Source organism: Cryptomeria japonica, chromosome 9 (assembly GCF_030272615.1).
Source record: "Cryptomeria japonica chromosome 9, Sugi_1.0, whole genome shotgun sequence".
NCBI classification, from domain to species: domain Eukaryota; kingdom Viridiplantae; phylum Streptophyta; class Pinopsida; order Cupressales; family Cupressaceae; genus Cryptomeria; species Cryptomeria japonica.
This window is the reverse complement of record NC_081413.1, coordinates 43,183,323-43,203,611: the sequence shown is the minus strand read 5'-3', so window position 1 is coordinate 43,203,611 and position 20,289 is coordinate 43,183,323.

Here is a 20,289-nt window from a genome sequence, read left to right as displayed (position 1 = left end):
CATCTCAAATGTTTAGACTCCTTTGATGAAGTAATAGAAATCAGAGTTTGAATTTATAAAGCTCTTATAGATGATGGAACTAATAAGATATATAGTGACAAAGATCATAAAAGAGGCTCTAATTCAAATGTAAAGCACCTTTTTGGGCTAAGGACAAGAATGTGGTTAATGATTGAGTTGTTGGTTCAAAAACTACTAAGGACACACAAGAAATTTATAACCTTAAATGTTCCTCTTCAGATAAATAAAGAAGAGAATTATAAAACCTTTCTGTAGTGTCCTAAATTGTATTCCCTTACAATTTTGTCCATATTTGGGCACTCACCTTGATGTTCATTCTCCAAGGCATGACTAGAACTTGATTCTACTCATGCTATGCAAATTTGCCACCATTTTTACTTTAGACTTCATTTTGCCCTTGATTTTTGGTCATTGATTGGGTAGGACCAGGTCAAGGTACCCTAATCCCCTTAAGATCAGAGTGCCCAACACCCTAGTTGTCCCAATTAGGACCCAATTTTGGGCCCCTTAATAGTCATGAAATTTGAGCAAAATTTTAGCTTCGCACCAACTCATGTTAGAAAATTCAGTTGTTTTTCAATGAGAAGGTAGTAAAGAAGGCCTACCCCCCTCTCATTTTAGCATGCACACACATGAAATTCAATTTGACATCAAGCAATCAATAATTCAAGTTCAAGTGAGAAAGCAATCATTCTTCTTTCAAGCATTAGAGTAGAGATAAGGTTAAGATTCAAGCATTGGAGTTGACATTGATGTTCTATATTGTTGAATACATCATGAAACCCTAATTCCATTTTGAGACAAACAAAAATTCACAAGAGGGTATAACATTTGTGTTTTAGTCAATATTCAACATCTCTCTCAAAAGGAGAATATTTTCATTACTATAATTTAATCATACTTCATTTTTATTTCATAAATAATCCCCAAAATAGGATTTGACCTAAGACAAACCCCTATTCCCAACCTATTTACCTTTTCTACTATGTGAAGGAGTAGGGATGAAACTATGATCTTCAAAATTTTCTTTATTTATAGTGACAAATCAATCCCCCATTAGAGTTCAAAAAGTGCAAAGGACTAGGGCGACCAACATCCCGATCCCAAAAAATCAAGAGCTCCTTCTAGGAACAGATCTGAATACATTTACATTTCTTAGATCCATATTTGTGGCTCAATCTGACGACTGTAGGTTACTGTTCATGCATTTTTACATCAATTTTAGCACACTTACCCTAATTTCAGCATTTTTACACTTCATCTTAAAGGAGGACAGTCCAGTCAAATATTATTATCCAATAGAATTCTCATCCCTTATCCTCACTGATTTGTGGCTAGATCCATAGGGTTTACTTCTCTCTTTAATGTAATGGTCCCTAGGTGAAAATTAGCATATTTCATCCTTGTATAGCTTAAACCCTAATTTTTTATGTATTACACCTTTAAAAATTAACTTATACACCATTGGGATAGTCACTTGAGTTTGCATTGAAAGAGCTTCTTGGAAATGATCTTATAACATTTCCAGAGATAAGGGAATACAATCCACAATTCAAACATACATGATGGAATGATGATCACTTTTGTGAATGTCATCAACATAAAGGACATAAGACTAATAGTTGCAATTGACTCTGTAATGTGATACAAGATCTTATTGATGATGGTAATATTATTGTTGATTTGTATACTCCTCGTAACTTTGACTATGAGATGTTTAAACATCCCTTCCCTAAGAATTTAAAGGATAAAGGAAAAGCCACTAAATCTGGTGATGGTGTTAGTTATAGTAATTCTCAATATGATTATTACATAGACCATATTAGTGATGCACATATCCATTTAAATACTTTCATTATTAAAGGAAATGAACTTGAATGAAATGTCACCACACATAAAGGCATAGTTATCCTTAGAGGTCCTAATTCCCTACTCATTGTCTAACCTTCATAGTATAACCTTATAGAACATTTAGGGAAGATTCTTGCACAAATTTCTATACTTGAGATTTGATTCCTCTCTTGAGTATAAAGCTATCACTCACAAGGAATTCATTAGTATTACAGTGTCTATAGACTTACATGTCGATCAATTTCAAGCTATGGTGGGAGATATCACTTCCCTTCACACTCTTACTTTCACAAAAAATGACAATTCATCCATGCAACAACCTCACAATGCACATTTATATATTGAATCTTTCATACATAAAATTAATATTAAGCGAGTTATGATAGATGGAGGAGTAGGTCTCAATATTTTTACTTTGAAAGTAATCATAAAATTAAATCTCTCTAAGAATGCAATGGATCAGAGAAAGAAAATCACAATCAAAGCTTATGATGAAGAGAAACGTTCATCTAAAGGATCAATTACAATACCAATTAGGGTTGGGCCTATGGTGAAGGATCTGGTTTGCCACATTCTTGATCTTTCTTTGACTTACAATATCCTTCTTGGAAGACCATGGATACATCAAATACAAGTTGTTCCTTATACATATGATAAATGTATAAATTTTTTGCACAATGGTGTCAAAATAACTATACCAAGAGATCCAAATCCATTTATGTATTGAAATAATTTAAATTCTAAGGTTGAATCCACAATTCCTATCAATCACAAAGCACCTTCTTCTCAAGCATATGTTGATCTTGAATTGTTTAAAGCATCCACATCTAAATCCAATGAGTTTGAGATCAAAATACAAGTAGCCGAATAAGAAGTGGGAGAATATACCATGAATCATGCTATTTGCATCAAGAAGTTATCTTTTTTTCCCCAAACTTATGAAAAAATAGAAATGATTGAAACCACATCAGATATCACTATTATGGTCTATAAACTAGTCAATTTAATAAAGTTGGGTGCCTTGTACATGAAATAGAAGAAGATCTTTTGGGTTGGTTGCACAAAGATGATGACATAGAAAATGAACAAATGAATAAATAAGAAGTCAAGATATTACTTGAATAGTATGATGTGATGGTAAAAAATGAGATCGAGTAATTTATAATCTAATCTCGCTATCATTTATATAGTGGAATACGAAAGAGACTAAGGAATTGATTTAATTTGACTAACTCTTGAGGATTTCCATTCCTTTACTGATATAAAGGGGAAATGGATCAAATGTAGGAAGAAAACAAACTAAGTTAGTTAAAGTACAAGAATACGTACTTAATCACAAAAAATAATAGATAGAAATAGAACAAAAATTGAAATACAAAGTACAAATTTCGAAAGGGAATTTTGATTGACATGCACCTATCACTGAAATCTGAGCTTGACTAAGCCAGACTAGGCTGCGAGGGTGCTCTGATCCTTGTTAGAAAATGAAGACAAAAAATAGGAATCTATAACTTGAAGTGCCTAACATCTGAACTGCCAAAAGATTCCACAGAATGAGGTTGACCAGGGTGTTGGGCACTCTAGTCTAGCACTTTGGTCCTAGAGGTCTGGGTCCTTATTTTGGATCTAGATCTATGCCTATTGATTATGACTTCTTATAAATTTTCGTCTCTGAGGGAAACTTGTACCTATACTTGTACCTCCAATCTAGAAAATGGTGTACATGTAACAATATAGGGTTTCGCCTTAGTCAAATCCCTTTTCCTAGTGATCTCCACCTCCACAAATAGCCCATAAAGTATTAAAAAATGTGTGCACCCTAGAGTCTCATGTGTTTCTAATATTTATATGAAATAAATGCAAGGGTAGAGTTCTACCCTATGTTTGGAGTTAAAAACCATTAATGAATATAGTGTAAGTGCTTCAAATAACAAATGCAATATGGATCTAAAGCAATAATGTAAATATAAAAATGAATGATGTGTAGATCTGAAAAATCACATAGAGATGTGAGAATAAAAGGAAACCATACCAAAACCTAAGGGAGAGGTACAAGCCAATCAAAATTCAGTGCTTTCCTTATCATTGTTCAATATCTCCTAATCTTACATGGATGTTGGAAAAGGTTGATGAATCATTGGTCAAATGATATTTTTTTGATTTAAGACTTCACATAAAACTTGTGCTTTCACTTCATAAGAGCTCTCCTTCAATTCCTAGTGAATGGATAAATTCTTAAAGGAATTTTAAAATGCAAAATGCAACACACGAAGGTGAGTGTAGACCAAAGCGTGAAATTGGACAACCCTAATTAAGGTTGTACAATTTATAATGCTACAAATGAAAAAGGACTTAAGATCGTGGAACAATATGGCTTCGATGATCATAGTCCTATTGGTTAATAAAAGAAAGGAATACTTGAACCAATAGAACCTAATGGTGTATGTATATTTCTTGGTCTAGGTTACGATAGGCATAAATATATGACCTTGAGTACTAAGGGCAACTTGAGTGAGGTGGGCAACAAAAAATGAAGAGAAAGGTACCCTCGATGACTATGACATTGTTTGTAACCGTGATCTAGCTCATAATATTGATACTAATCATCATCCTTTACCCCTTGTTCATCCTTAGTTTATTGATTGGGACCAAAAATAATTACCATGCAATTAGACACCTGTCTAAACAATGAAGCAATAATAAAATTTCTCAGAGCATAAAGTGATATACTTCTTGGGGTCTATAGAGCTAGTTTCACCATAGAACTTGATAGTTTGACTTACTTGGGAGAGGGCGCCAACCCTTTCAGTTGCAAAATTATAGAAAATGTAGAAAAAATTCTAGTGAAAACTACTCTGTGGTGCTATTAGACTTGAAAAATTAAAAATATAGGACATATCTGAAGGTCAAAACCTATTTGAGGTGCTTGAGGATGGAAGGCTTGACACACTTCCCCAAGTATCATATCATAAAAGGTCGTGTATGTTGGCAGAGAAAATAATAGCAAAAAATCTGGGCATAGAAGAGAAACCAAAGATTATACATCTAGCAAAATAATTAATGCCTAAAGAAAAAGAAAACAATTATAATTTTACAATAATAGATAGGTTAACTTTTCTTGGTCCTACACAAACATGTTGGGGTTTTATCATGATTTATTTATGCAACACTTGTGTTTTCCACTAGGGGCAAAACCTATGAAGAAAACGTTAATAAAAATGCACCTACAAGTGGGACTATTGGTATAGGAAAAATTATAAAAGATGTTGTATGTAGGATTCACATGACAAGATGACAATGTAGAGTGGATTTTCAATCTAGTTCTAGCTTCAAAACCTATTGCAAGTGTTTGTGTTTGCACCAATTTCAAGGATTTAAATAAAGCTTGTCCTAAATTGTTGGCAATTGACACTCATTTGATTGGTTTCATATGCTGTCATTGATGGTAACATGTTTCGGCTTCATTCTTTGGTTTGGTACTTCATCGACAGAAACTTCATTGGTACCGACACGAAGCTCATCCTGTAATTGAGGCAGATTCCTTAGGGGTAGGAAAAATTCATGAAAACGTTGCATAAGCCTCGGGAAGGAGATATGGAGGAAATTTCTAGATATTGAATGAGGTTTATGCGGCATTGGAGGCTAACATCATTGGGAGATCCAACAATCATAAATTCATTTTGTTTTTTTTGTATATATGTAATGAGCTGACATGTATAATAATTTTTGTATTATCTATGTAAGTCAACATGAGTCATGAAGAATTGTATGGGTATATAGGTCAGTTATTAGATCATTTTGATATATGATAGAATATAGATATGATGATGTTGTGAGTTAGATCTATGTTATGGTATTCATTTGCGTGATTGGTTCATTGATTGCTTTACTTATTTCAATTATATATGTACCAATTTACCGGTTGGTGAATGCATGTTATAATAAGGTTAAAACTGAACATTTCAGCAGAACATTGATTCACCCCCCTCTCTCAGTGTTCTTGGATTCTAACATTAATATATTTGTATAATAATGGATTTAACAACAAGGGACGAGATGCTATCCCACATGGATGGTTTCTCAAGTTACAATTAGATCAAAATCGCTCTTGAGTATTAGATAAATACAATGTTCACATGTCCTTGGGGAAGTTTCTATTGGAATGTCATTCCCTTCAGTTTGAAAAATATCAGACTACTTATCAATGTGAAATGATAACTTTTCTTCATGACATGATGCATATTTATTTGAAATATTACACAAATCATTTCCTTGAGAAATCTTATACAAGAGCTTGAAACTTGGAAATATTAGATAAAATGCTAACATGATTAGAACAACACATGGTGTGCTTGAATATAAAGAAATGTGTCTTTGGGGTAACCTTCGAGAAGCTCATTGGGTACGTTGTCTAATCTACGAGAAATAAAGGTTACCCTACTAAAGTTAAATCCATACTTGAGATTTTGCCACCAAAGAATATCAATCAACTGAGACCGTTGCAAGGAAAACTAAAATTTATTTATCATTTTATAGAACAACTTACAAATAGATGTGAAACATTTTAGCATCTATTACATAAGAATGTTCCATTAAAATGGGATGACAAGTGTGAGAAAGAATTTCAAAATATTAAAGAATACTTGATGCCACTACCAATGTTAGTGCCTCCTATAGATGACAAGCCACTAGTCCTTTATATATTAGCAACTACCATAGTATTAGGAGCCCACTTTTGGCACAACATGATTCACAAGGCAAAGAACGTGCTATTTATTATATCAATTATGAGATCAATGACAATCCTATTGGAAGACCATGCCTTGTAATATTTTCTGCCTCATAGAAGCTACAACATTACATGCTTACACATCAAAGTAAGCTCATTACAAAGGGGGATCCTCTTAAGTACCTTTCGAGTAAAGAAGTACTTATAGGATGATTGGCTAAATGGGTCATGATTCTTATTGAGTTTGACATTGAATATGTAGAAAGAAATGTAATAAAAGGACAAACTATAGCAGATCAACTTGTTAATGCTCCTTTGATAGATGATCATCCCCTTATCATAGAGTTACCTGATGAATCATTTTAACATGGAATCTACACATCTTTGAACTTTATATTTTGATGGTTCCTACACACAAGCACCCGGTTCAAATGTTGATATTCTCTTAGTGACACTACAAGAGGATTGTATACCAAAATCTTACAAGGTATATTTTTCTATGTACCAACAATATTGAAAAATATGAAGCACTATTTGTTGGGCTCTGTATTTATATATAGTGGAAAATCCTAGAGTTACATGTTCTTAGTGACTCTTAGATAGTGAGTAGATAGGTTAATGATAATTACAAAATCAAAGATGAAAATCTAATGTTTTATAAGAGAATGGTGGATGACTTTAAGGATTATTTTATAGAAACTACTTTTGAACAAATTATTAGGGATAATAATAGAGTAGATGACGTAATGGCCACAATATTGTCACTTGAAATAATGTCAAGTAATGTCGCATACTATGAATTATTGGTTGAACCACTCTTGGAAATAGCCTATAACGTGCCTCAATCTGAGATGATATGTCTTATTGTTGGTCCTAATTTAATGGTATCAAGACATCTATTCCTATTTATGTGACAATACCCAACCATGACTTATCCAATAAAACCTATAAATCCTTTATATGGTGAGCTTTGTGTTGTGTCATTTTAGCTAATATCTTATATCGTCGGGGTCTCGATGGCACCTTACTTTGATGTCTTGAGCATGACATGGTCAACATTTCCTTACAAGAGGTGCATGAAGATATATGTGGGGCATACTTTAGCGGTCCTACCCTAGATAAGAAACTCTTGTACACTGGTTACGACTAGCCCAACATGGATAAAGATGCCTATCAGTTTGTCAAGAAATGCAAGCAATGAAAAATACATGAAGACTTGATACATGTGTCCATGGAGGAATTACAACCAATCGTTTCATCTTGACACTTCTATCAATGGGGACTCAACCTTGTGGGAAAAATCCACCCACCTTCATCAAATGGCCATAAATTCATCATCACTACTATAGAGTGTTTTACAAAATGGATTGAATTCATTCCTGTAACCCACATCATTGATAACCAATTGTTGCATTCATCCTTAATTACATCATATGCCAGTACGATTTCCCCCTTTCTATCATCACAGAAAATGGTCATCGCTTCAATAATTAGGACGTCTTTTAGTTTTGTGAGAGTTTCATATTCAACACCACAATATCCTCAAGGTAATGACTAGTTTGAGGCTTCTAATAAAATTATCCTAAATATTCTCAAGAAGATAGTCAATAACGCTGGTTGTGACAAGCATATCCAGTTTGGGCCTACCGCATAAGTGTCTGCACTCCCATAGGTGCCACTCCATATACACTTGTCTAAGGTGTTGAAGCTATACTGCCCATCAAGGTTGAGATACCTTCCTTATATGTCTCTTTGTACAAGTTGATCAGTGATGAAGACTATAGAGTCTCCACATCACATGAGCTATAATTATTGGGTGCAAGAAGATATACTACCTTTAATCATCTCAGAGCCTATCAATAGTGTATGTGTAGAAGGTACAACTATGGAGTTAAGTCAAACATATTTGAAGTTGGTGATCTTTTCCTGAAAGAGAATTTGAAAAATTAGCAAGACAGAAAAAAAGGGCAAGTTTGAACCTAACTAGCTGGGTCCATACATCATTATTGTAGTGTATGGATTAGGAGCATATCAATTGGCTGCTCCAGAAGGTGAACCACATGAAGATCCATTCAATAGCATTCACCTTCGTAGGTTCTATACTTGAACATTTTAGTGAATTTCTTTAAGAGACTAAATTTTTTTAAACAAAAATTAGAAAACATCCTAAATAAAGAAAAATATTACGAAATATCCTAAACAAATAAAAAAAGAATTAGAAAAGGTCCTGAATTTTTTTTAAAAAATCATAAAAAGTCCTAAAAAAGTGAAAAAATAAATCATAAAAATTCATCAAAAGAAAAAAGTGAAAAAAACCAAGAATATAACAAGCAATAAAATGTAAAGAGAAATCATTCGCCCTATAGGGAAAACTTGGAAAATACTAGCTTTGGGAAAGTATTGTGGTGAAAACTATGAAACTAGAACCATCTATAGTGATTTTGCTCTTTCCTCCTTCAAGATTCCACTTGATCTTTCATCTCACATCCATTCTTCTTCCATATCATAATAAATTTTCTAGCCTCACCATAGATTGAGGATTATTTTGCATCACTCGCATGAATGCTTTTCCTTACATAATATACTCATTTGATCCCTCACTAGGGCATCTACTCAAACTTAATGGTGTGTTAGGATATTTGGCATCTTGCAGTTGGAGGAATTATTATCTTCATTTATTTTTCTACTCATAAAAAACAAGAAAATTTCACTTGTACCATCAACTGTATACTTCACCTTTGCTTCGTAATAAAATAATTCAGTTAGTAAATAAGAGTACATTTTCACATCGACAAGAAGTGTAGCTTTGGAGTTTCATCAAAATCATGACAAATTTGATTGAGCAGACATAAAAATATTAATATTAATCTATTCAAATAAAATTGTTACAAGAACCATTTTGGCAAGAAACATGATGTCTACTTGTTTGGTAGGGTTTTTATTGTTACAATATCACAAGTGTTGTTATTGTTTCTAATTTTATCTTTGGTGACTTGTCTTTTAGCTTTTTTGGGATACCTTTGATTAAAAATTTTATCTCTAGGATATCTTTGACTATAAAAGAAAGGATGGGACAAGTTTAGTTGTTTGCTACACATAGATTTTTTCTTAGTAATATGATGACTTGTCTTAGGTCATGATTGTCTAAGTTCATGGACAATGTGTGGATCTCATGTGAACATGGGCATTCCTTAATTGTTTGATGTGTATTCCTACATACAATTGGTATGTTGATTAATTTGGGTCTAATCCACATTCAGATGAGTTCATCTTTTTGTCGTAATAAGATCAATGATTATATATAAGCACTTTCAACTCCTTTTCATCACTTTCATACCCTTTTCTTCATCTATCATTTTCTTTTACCATCTTCGGGCTTCATCATCATTCTTCATCCTCCTTATCTCAAAGATAAATAAACCACTTTATCCAATTGATACATGTCTCTTAATCCAATAAAAAATCAATTGACTTGCTTCATAGAAAGAAATGATACCACTCCCTGATCAATCAATCAATCACTTAATCATTGTACCAAATTATCTTGCACTAGCATCAATCTCAATCAACTTAATCAACTTATCAATCTTGCTATACTGATCATTTCCATCATTTATTGAGTTACACTTCTCAGTTGTTCATTTTCAACAAATGTACATCCAAGCTTAATCACTTGCGCAATATCAATCATCACATATGTTTCTTGTAATCTACTGAGATGTAAATATTATCATAATATGTTTGATCAATCTCTCGATTACCAATATATCCCTAGACCATGTATCAATTAATCAATTTTATTCAAGGGCCAAAATATAGACACATAAATTTTTTCCTTATAATGACCTTAATTCCTCTATTAATTAAATTGATATTAGTGTGTATTTAATTTATTTATTTAATTAAAATCTTTTTATTATCTTTCATATATCTATTTTCCTTTGATATCCATTATTTTCTTAATCCATTCAATCCCTACTACTTCATAAACTATCATATAAATATCTCCTTCCATATCCATCATTCTCATCAACCCAAGTAATGTGGGATAAATAATTTATCTCTCCATTGCATCCAATAATCCCACATTCTTCCCAAATGTGGATCTACCGATGGACATGTTTATAAATCCACCCCCCTTCTCATTTTTGCCTCTCCCGCTTCTTGAAATTGGGATGCTGTAATGTCATTTTGAAATCATTTTTGGACACTTAGTTTGTTGAGAAATCTTATTTATTTCTTTATTATTTCAATGATCAACCATGTCCACTCTCTAGATCTTCTTGTGCCCTAGTACTAAAATCTGAGAGCATCAAAATGTTGAATGCACAATCTCGGTAGATAGGAGAGAAATGGAGTGTGATTTATTTTGAATGCCTTTTTAAAAAAAATTGCTTGTGTTCTGTTTGCATTTGTATTCTTTAGGAATTACTTGATTCGCATAATGTTGGATTGAAACTTGAATCCTTAGGTTATGGTTGGGCTTTCAGGGTTCAAGGTTAATATTTTCCCAAATCCTCCATTATCTTGTTATCTTGACATGACACAACATATCTTCTCCTTAAAATGACATGTGTGTAAATCATACCATTCTAAAGGGAGATATCATGTCTTTACATATTTGCATATCCAAATATTAGCATATTTTAATCTCAACATCTATTTATCTAATGATCTCAGATCATATATTGCATTTGTTTCCTTTGTGGGGGCCAAACCACTATCTAATTGATATCTAGTCACCCTATTGTATGACTATCTAGCATAACACAAGTTTCTACCCATATTGGCAAAACCCTTTTATCTTATTTATTATGATCTTGGTATCTTTGTGTCTAATCATATCATTTATGTCAAAATAATTTCCTTTTATTTTAACATTGTTGTCTATAACTAATTTTTTTGTGATGAAATAGCCTAGCAATAACTCAAGAAGGTCCAAGTCTCTTCCCTATAGGAAACTCCATACAATTAGAAGATTCTTCTTCCTCTTCATATCTTGGTTTGAACTTTTTTTTTTAAATTCTACTTTAGCTTGCATCTTGTCATATTGATATACTCGATAAAGTGGAGGCAACATGTAATGTCATAATATGCACCCCTTACAATTTCATGCTAAATAAAGTGCATTTTCTTTATGCCAATTAGAGAAACCATTCACATCAATTTTTTGTTTACCCACTTGTTTTTCCTTGCCAACCTTTTCTTTGTCCTTTTTTAGACTATATTGATAGTTTGAGTCATGGACACCTACATGTCATGGACATGTTTGTGCATCACATTAGCCTATCATGAATATGTAGTCTAAAGGTGGTCATTGGAGCATTATGTCTGACTAGCAAAGGTTGTAACACCTCCTATAGCATGCACCAATGTTGGTTCTACTTCAAGGATCCATATCTAGCCTTTCCTAGCTTCAATTTAGCTATCTAGAATTTGGGGATGACTAGCATACAAGTTTTTAATCAATCTAGTAACTCACTATTTCATTCTTGTGCTCTCTATTCTCTACTCATTCTTTTGGTTATCTTTTGCGCTTTGAGAGGACTTGTTGTTTTCTTCTCCTCTCATGCAGGCTCTTCACTTTTGGGTGTGGAAGGGGAGTCTATTTTCTCTTGTATCCATTATTTTATCTCAATAGCATATCAATTGTCTCTTTTACTCTATGTCTTGTTTCATCATTTATCTATCTATCTATCTTGGCCATCCGTAGAGGTGGTAACACCAAAATAGGGGTCTAAATGTGGCAAACCTCTAAAACTTATCCCAACATTTTTGTTGTTTTGGTTTGTGTGCATGATAGTTTTGAGGAAGAGCTAACTTTGTTAGAGGATTCATTCATACACCCATTCTGAGAATTTCTTTTCCTTCCTTTGTCTTTCACTCCATATTTACTATATTTTTAATCTTTATTATTCATTTGTTATCTTTAAAACACATTTAAAGACATTAATAGTCGCTTTGTATCTTTTGGTATGAAAAATCCATGCTTTGTCCAAGCAAGATGCCAATGCGCCACACTGTTGTCCACAACCTGTGTGTGCATCCTTGGGCAGAGATCACTAAAAGACCTTTGTGATGTATTTGGTGTTATCTAATGGCACTTGACAACTTCTATGCTTTGTTCTTTTTTGAGTGGAGAGGTTGACTGAATGAGTCCTCAAGAGGTTATCTAGCACCTTTTAGAGTGATTTTCTTTTAACCTCACTACAATAATCTTTTGTTATATTACATATGATTCACTCTACATTTTCTATTGTTTAAATTAAATAACCACATGATATACATATATATAATTATAAGAATTATTTTTTATCTTTTACAACAAAATATTTGATTGATTACATCTTTCTATTTGTCTTAATCAATTTTTTAAAAACTTTACAAACAAAATATTAATTATGACCCAATCAACATATCTCAAACAAGTTATGTTGAAATTGAAAAGTTCTTTAAATTAACTTTTGAAAAACTATTTTTTTCATTTGAAAAATAGAATTCAAATAAATTGATAAAAAAATATAAAACCAATACATCACTTTCTATAGAGGAACTAATAATATTACATGAGGTTTACCCTTGTAATACATTTATCTACTATAATTTTTTAAAAAAATTTCCACTATCCATTTGAGAAAAATCAAGGGCATTTTAAATTGCAATGTCCCGAAGACATCTAACACTAAAATTGCATTGCACTAGACAATACAAATAATAAGTTAAAAAAACCTCACAAAGTAATAATGATTACAATAGACCACACTAAAATTACATTGGTGATTAAAAATTAAATTGATAAAACTTAAAGAAAATATTCGATTTAAATCCTCTTAGACCATTAGTGGAACCCTAACATTATCCTCAAATGTGATTCCATGTTTAATAAATTACTGTTGGAAAGCAGCTTCCACTCTTACAAATAATACCAATAATCATTCATATATTATTATTTTAATAGTAAATTATATCACTGTTGTTTGCCAAAGTAAACTTATACATTTTAAAAGTAATTTAAAAGAGAACAAGGAGAGTTTTGAGGGAAACAAAATAGTATAATTAATAAAGTTATATTCTTGTACAATTAAGGTTTACATGTTGAAGGCTTATACTACTACAGAGAGAGGTCTTGAGAGATCGTTATCTCAAAGGCTTTATCCAATAGGCTTGCAATTACGGTACAATGATTAATGGATCACATGCTAATAATATGCATTTTTTCTAATAGATTCTATTTATGACAACTGCGGATCACTTTTTTGTTTGGAATTTTCTACGACAATAATTTTTCTGGCTCTTTGGTTTTGTTGGGTCATTCCTTCCCTTCAAACAAAACAGTGAAGGACTGAAAAAAATACTCTATCTAGTTACGCGCTATTGAAGAAGCCTCCAAACATTTTGTATGAATACAAGTCACATAATCGATATCGGGCATGGAGAAAGGAAGGAAGGCCCCAAAAGCCTGAGCAGCTTGTCGATCACAACGCAAAAATTGCTCAGATGAATATTTGCTGGCTCCTCATTTTCCTCCAGATGACCTTCAAAAGTTTGTGATCGTGCAGAAACTGTACGGATTCAACAATTTCGTGAAAATGCTCAAAGTAACGTAACTGTACCCAATTTCTAATTTTGAATTCGTCGGCATTAACTCTAATTCTCATAATACCAGAAATAGTAGAGATTTATAACTGAGATTTAGGACCACTTAAAAAGGCTTATGGTAAGAACAAATAGTATGTTTTGGTACTGTATAAAATAATAAATTGGTGTTGTTTCTGGATTATATTGCATCTGAGATTGATCTCAAACGTTGATAAAAACATTCAGACCAACATCTGTTTATAAACTATGGATAAATCTTATATCGTTAATAGTGTATAAAAGATTTTGTATGCTTTTGAACTTCTATCAGTAGTTGCCATTGTTTTAATCAGATTCTTTCTATGTAGGTCGCATAAATTTATTGTTTCTATTTGTTAAGTAAATTTTTGGGTTTGTTTGAGTCATCTACAAAGAAACTTTCTTCACATTAATCTGTATTTCGTCAGGTGCTTTACTAGTCGGTAAACAATTAAAAATGGAATTCATTATTTTGATGTGGTGTTGTAATGGGATGTTAAATCTGAAGAAAGAGCAGATGTAGTTAAGAGTTTGGTGTATGAAGCAACAGCGAGAGTGGAGGACCCTGTTTATGGGTGTACTAGAGAAATCCCATCAACAGCAGAAGCGGATTGCTGACCTGGAATCCCAGTTGGCAGCCACGCAAGCGGAGCTCTTGGATATGCGTTTTCAACCTGAGAAGCTTGTTTCCCTTCCCACCATTTGGGAGGAGGATACAACGCTGTTATGTGAACCGCTGTGGGAAGTATAAGTTTAAGAGAAGAGTATGTTGAAATTTGTATTATGGAGTTCATAGCATTCCTCACTGTTTCAAAAATGCTTTACAAGTAATACCATTTTACAATTGGTATATCCGCTGCTTATCATAAAGAACATTTGTATTAATTATATTTTTTCTAGTTTTAGTATACTATGACATTTATACTTAAGCTGCAAAAATTTAACAGTAGACATGGAAACAGATTTCATTTTGTTTTAATTTGTTATATACATAGGAAACGTTAGATTTATTGCGACAACACGGGATAAGAAAATATGGGGCAGATCAATCCTGAAAGGAGGGGAAAACAACACTGAAGCGTCTTCAAAGAGATTCACAAACAGTCTCTTAACTAGTTAATTTTAAACAAGCAGAGGAAACATATAAAAAATAACTAAGCTAAAATGAAAATAAAAATCTTTAAAATCTTTACATAGTGTCGCGGTTAAAACATTTTGTTGGTGAAGTGACCATCAAGGGATTTGAATCCCTTTTGGGCCATTGAGCTCGCAAGGTCTTGTGCCCTCGCTGCATCGTCAATCACATTAAAAGGTTTACTAGGCAGTTAAAAAAAACAAAAAAACAAACAAACAGAAAACTAACACATAACACAATAGATTATGTGGATCACCATAATTGGCTACATTGACGAGAAAGCAGAGAAAATCCTCTATTAACTTGTAGAGGAGGGGATTTGCTGCCCTCAAAGTGATAGACCTCAAGGAACAAACTGACCTTTGCTACCTCACTAAACTGGCACTTGGATGAGCTAGGAAGATATCAACTACCTATCCAAACCTATGAATGAAGATTACCGGATAGAACATGTAGTAAGATTATATAACTATAAAAGCCAAAAGAACAGACCACAAAGGCTTCCTCGTGACCGTTCTTTAGCCTTTGTCCAAGGACGTATGGGTGGATCTGAGATGATAGTGTGATCCGCTAGCGTCCTGCACAGTCAAAGTACAGAGAGCCATACAGAGAATACAAACAACAAGTTTTTGATGCATTACAAATCTGAAGGAGAAGGTTGTATTTAAAGGTCTGCCACAGTCATACCCCTGTTTAAGTGTTTCCACGTCCATCGATAGCCAAGATAATGGAGTGGACAAAAGAAACAAAGAAATGGTGATAAAGGTAATGATAGTAATATGCTAATGGAGATAAGGAAAACAAAAATCCAACAAATGAAAGGAAAAAGACACTCCCCTTCAACACCAACAATGTGTAAGTTTACTTGAGAGAAGATGAGCAAGATATGACAATGATAGTAGCACAAAAATGGAATGAGAAATCCAACACGAAGGTGTAGAAAACTTGTGGAAAGGTTGCAGTAATCTCCCCCAATTCTCAAAATGATCTAGAAGCCCCAAAAAGAGGCTCCCATGGATAAGATATAGAGCTCAAGGAAGAATATTGATGTTGGTGGCCACAGATAGAGACGTTATGAACTCTTCCAGGTGTAAGTGTAATGCTTAAATGGGCACCTATGGACTGACATGTTCATAGGATGCTAGTATGGCGTGCAGACGTCTCTATGCCTTGATAGTGTTCAAAAGTCAAATACTCAACGTCGTCGAGAAAAGGGCAAATCCTAAGCTGACAAGGCAATCCATGCGGGCAAAAAGACAAAGATATTAAGAAGTTCTCCAATTAGCTTAAAGTGAAGGTGCCTATTTGACGTGGAATTGCATAGGGTCCAATTTATGATGTCACACTTTACACCCACTTTAGGAAGCATATCATTATTGAGAGATGCAAAGAAAACGTAGAGAGATGTTACCGAGTCATGAAGGGGAAGCATAATCTACCAATCAAATGAAGTTGCCCTCAATGACAAAAATTGCATTGGATTTTTTGATGTTGTTCCATCATAAACATATCAGCTACAAACAAACCTCTTAGAAGAAAATCATAAAATAAAAAAGATCAGGCATAGAGAAAACAAGATAACATAATAGAAATAGACCCCGCTTAATGGAGAAGAACCCCTATTACAAAAAATGCAAGATATAGATTTCTCAGTTAAAAATGATTTCTTGAGTATGGATAGCAAGTTATTCTTTCTAGCCATATGATAGGGCAATAATTTGCAAGATTTTGCTAGCAAGGGTAAAAAATTATGTTATGCTAGATAGTGATATGATAGGGAAAAAATAATTTCATTGGTATGGGTTGCAATTTGTGTTATGCTAGATATCAATACAATAGGGCAACCATAGATTGATTTGATAGATAGTGGATTTCCCTCCATAAAAGGTGATAGGATAAAAGAGATCAAGTGGTTCGGCACCCACTATGGCAATAAGATAAAGTAAATGCTAAGATTAACAAGATGCAAATGCAGATAATGCCAAGATGTAATGTCTACTAAGTAAACTCTAAAGAATCTAACCAAACTAGCCATCTAACCAAATAACTTAGATGGTTTCTTTAAAAAAGATACAACAATACATTATTCCTTAGAGAAATACATACTTTCACTTAATATGTTCACAATATCCGAAGTGCACAAGATGAACTAACTTATATCATCCAACTACCATACCATACTATAGATATCTGCAACATCCATAATAATGCATGTTATTAACCTACTTAAGCTAATTCCTATCATTCAATATTACATATAGGAAAGTAATTATTTAATATTTAGGACTATAATAATGAAATATGAAACATCTAGCACTTCTAAGATATTAAGTTCATTGCATTACTCCATTATTAAAGTTAAATAAAACTAGCATACATGATAAATTCAACATCCCTAAAATATAGCCAGTACTATTTACATATAAGACACACCACATGAATCATCAATACATTTATGATTACATCTCATATAAGGTATACATTAGAGATTTATAGATCAAATTTAATTACAAATAGAATGTCATGATACACTGATTACATGAATGATATCGAAATTACATAATACAAATATGTTTCTTGAACATATACAATAGATCACATCTGCTCCATAGATCCATAGCACAAGAATCAAAGAGATGTAGAAGCATCCATCATAAAAACAAATAGACCACATGGAATCCCAATGGAAGAAGTCATTAAACCACCCAACCATATGGAACCAAAAAGGTCTACCACTCATGCTCTGGAGAATGAAATAAGGCCTCACACACACTCTAGACCTAAGGTATCTAAGCTTTCCATAACTTCTTTCTTCAACACCTACACAACCATGGGAACTTAAACATTCAGAAGGACACTAACATACTCAAAAACCAAACATTACTGGGCATAAGCTTAATCACAAGTCATGGACTTACCAGAGGCTTCACACACCGCTGAGGTTAACATCCTAGGACACACATAGGGAAAAGTGTCATCACATGCTACCAACAAGGGTTATCCTATTAGTCTCTCACTAGACCTCGACACCCAAGTGAGACCTGGATGTAGAACTGACCCATTATTTCACGAAGACAATGAAGAATAGTCATGCCATCAAGCCTTCCCATATTCATCCTGAGCCTCAACTACCACTCTAGGCCATGAGAAAGTCACATAATTATCTTGTTAATGTAAAAACTACCCAACCCATAAATTCATTAATTAAGATTATCACTTGATTATTAAAAATTACAATAAGATCTCCTAGCAGCCACTTAGAGCCTCAACATCTCATTTGGACGCCACTCCTCAAATCTTGCTCCTAAAACCTAGGGTTGAAAAAAAATATAAACATTAACTTAAAGAGAAGTCATAAACCATAAGAAACCTGAATACATTTTTTCTATATCGGAATTTTAACCATAACATCATAAAATGATCCATAACACATTACTCAAACTCAATAATTCTCATGCATCTTCAAGATTCCAAAACAAAAAAACCAAGATGAACAAATAAATATGAAAGAGAACATTACATATAAATTTCTCAAAACCAAATAATCGACTTATTAAAAACCTTGACAGAAATTTACAGATCCCCAAACAAGCCTCTAATTTGCCTATTGCAACCCATACATCAAAAACCAAGCTGAAGATGAAAACCTTTGAAGTAGCATTTTTGTTACTTCTTTTAGTGAATATGACACTTATTCTAGTACTTCTACCAATTCCTTTAGCACAAACACTGTTGGAATCAATGAACACTAAGAGGGGGGCTGAATCAGTCTTCTGTAATTAACAACTTTCTTTAATTAATTCTTAAACTATCAGATGTAAATGAATAAAAGAAAAGTGCAAAAACTAAATGCAAACAAGAACAAAACCATAACACCAAAAATTTTACATGGAAACCTAGAAAGGGAAAAACCATAGTGGGATTGAGACCGACAATATTATAATATTGCGATCATGAGTATATAATAATATTACAAGAGGGGAATGCACATGCATTCACACACACTGCCTAGAGCTCACTGCTTATTTACAAAAGAGGGCTACAACCTCGGAGGACTCACTTTCCTACAAATGATTACAAGTGATAACTAATTTAATGAACGGATAAGTAGCATCTACAAATGCCAAAATGTAGTTTCAGTTAAGTGCAAAGTGACCGACTTCACTGTTCTATCTCACTGCTCTGTTCTTGCTCTACTATGTCATATATTGGAGCACTAAATAAAAGATAGCACATGTGAAATTGTGCACCAACTCTCACACAACCTTCACACACTCACATCACTATCTAAAACTCTCAAATGAATCGGCCTTATATATCCACACCATCAGATTAAATTAAATGTATGTCAGCCTAAAAACTGCATAACATTCAACATGAAACGTGTAACAATAGGTCAACTCAATCTGATTACAAACCCGTATTAAAACCAAAAGAAATTGATAATATGCTTCAAACATGTCATCTCAATCACCTCGAACTTAGCAAAAGATTCTGCATAACACGCTACACCAAAATTACCTTGTTCTTCCTGAAATACCAAATACTAGATCTTCTAACTTGCACGAGAATCAATACCGAAGACTAGGATTATGAAATAAGTTATCTCGAACATCCAATAACCTAAATATTCCACCACAACTAAAAATATATAACCAAAATTGATTTTTTCTCAATTACCCATATTCTACTGCATATTGTATTGCACCTTCCAGACTTAAGCAAAATGAATATCAAAACTTCCAGTAGATAGATTCTACATATACGAGATGTGATATATGATCCGAGTTTCCATCAATGACAACCCCAAAACATTCCTCATGCACTTAACTCAGCTAGTATATTGTCTCTTGCGAACAATCTCCGCCTTTGGCATTGATGGCAACACGATGAAAAATGACACTGTAAGATCAAAACTATCATATACTACAAAATA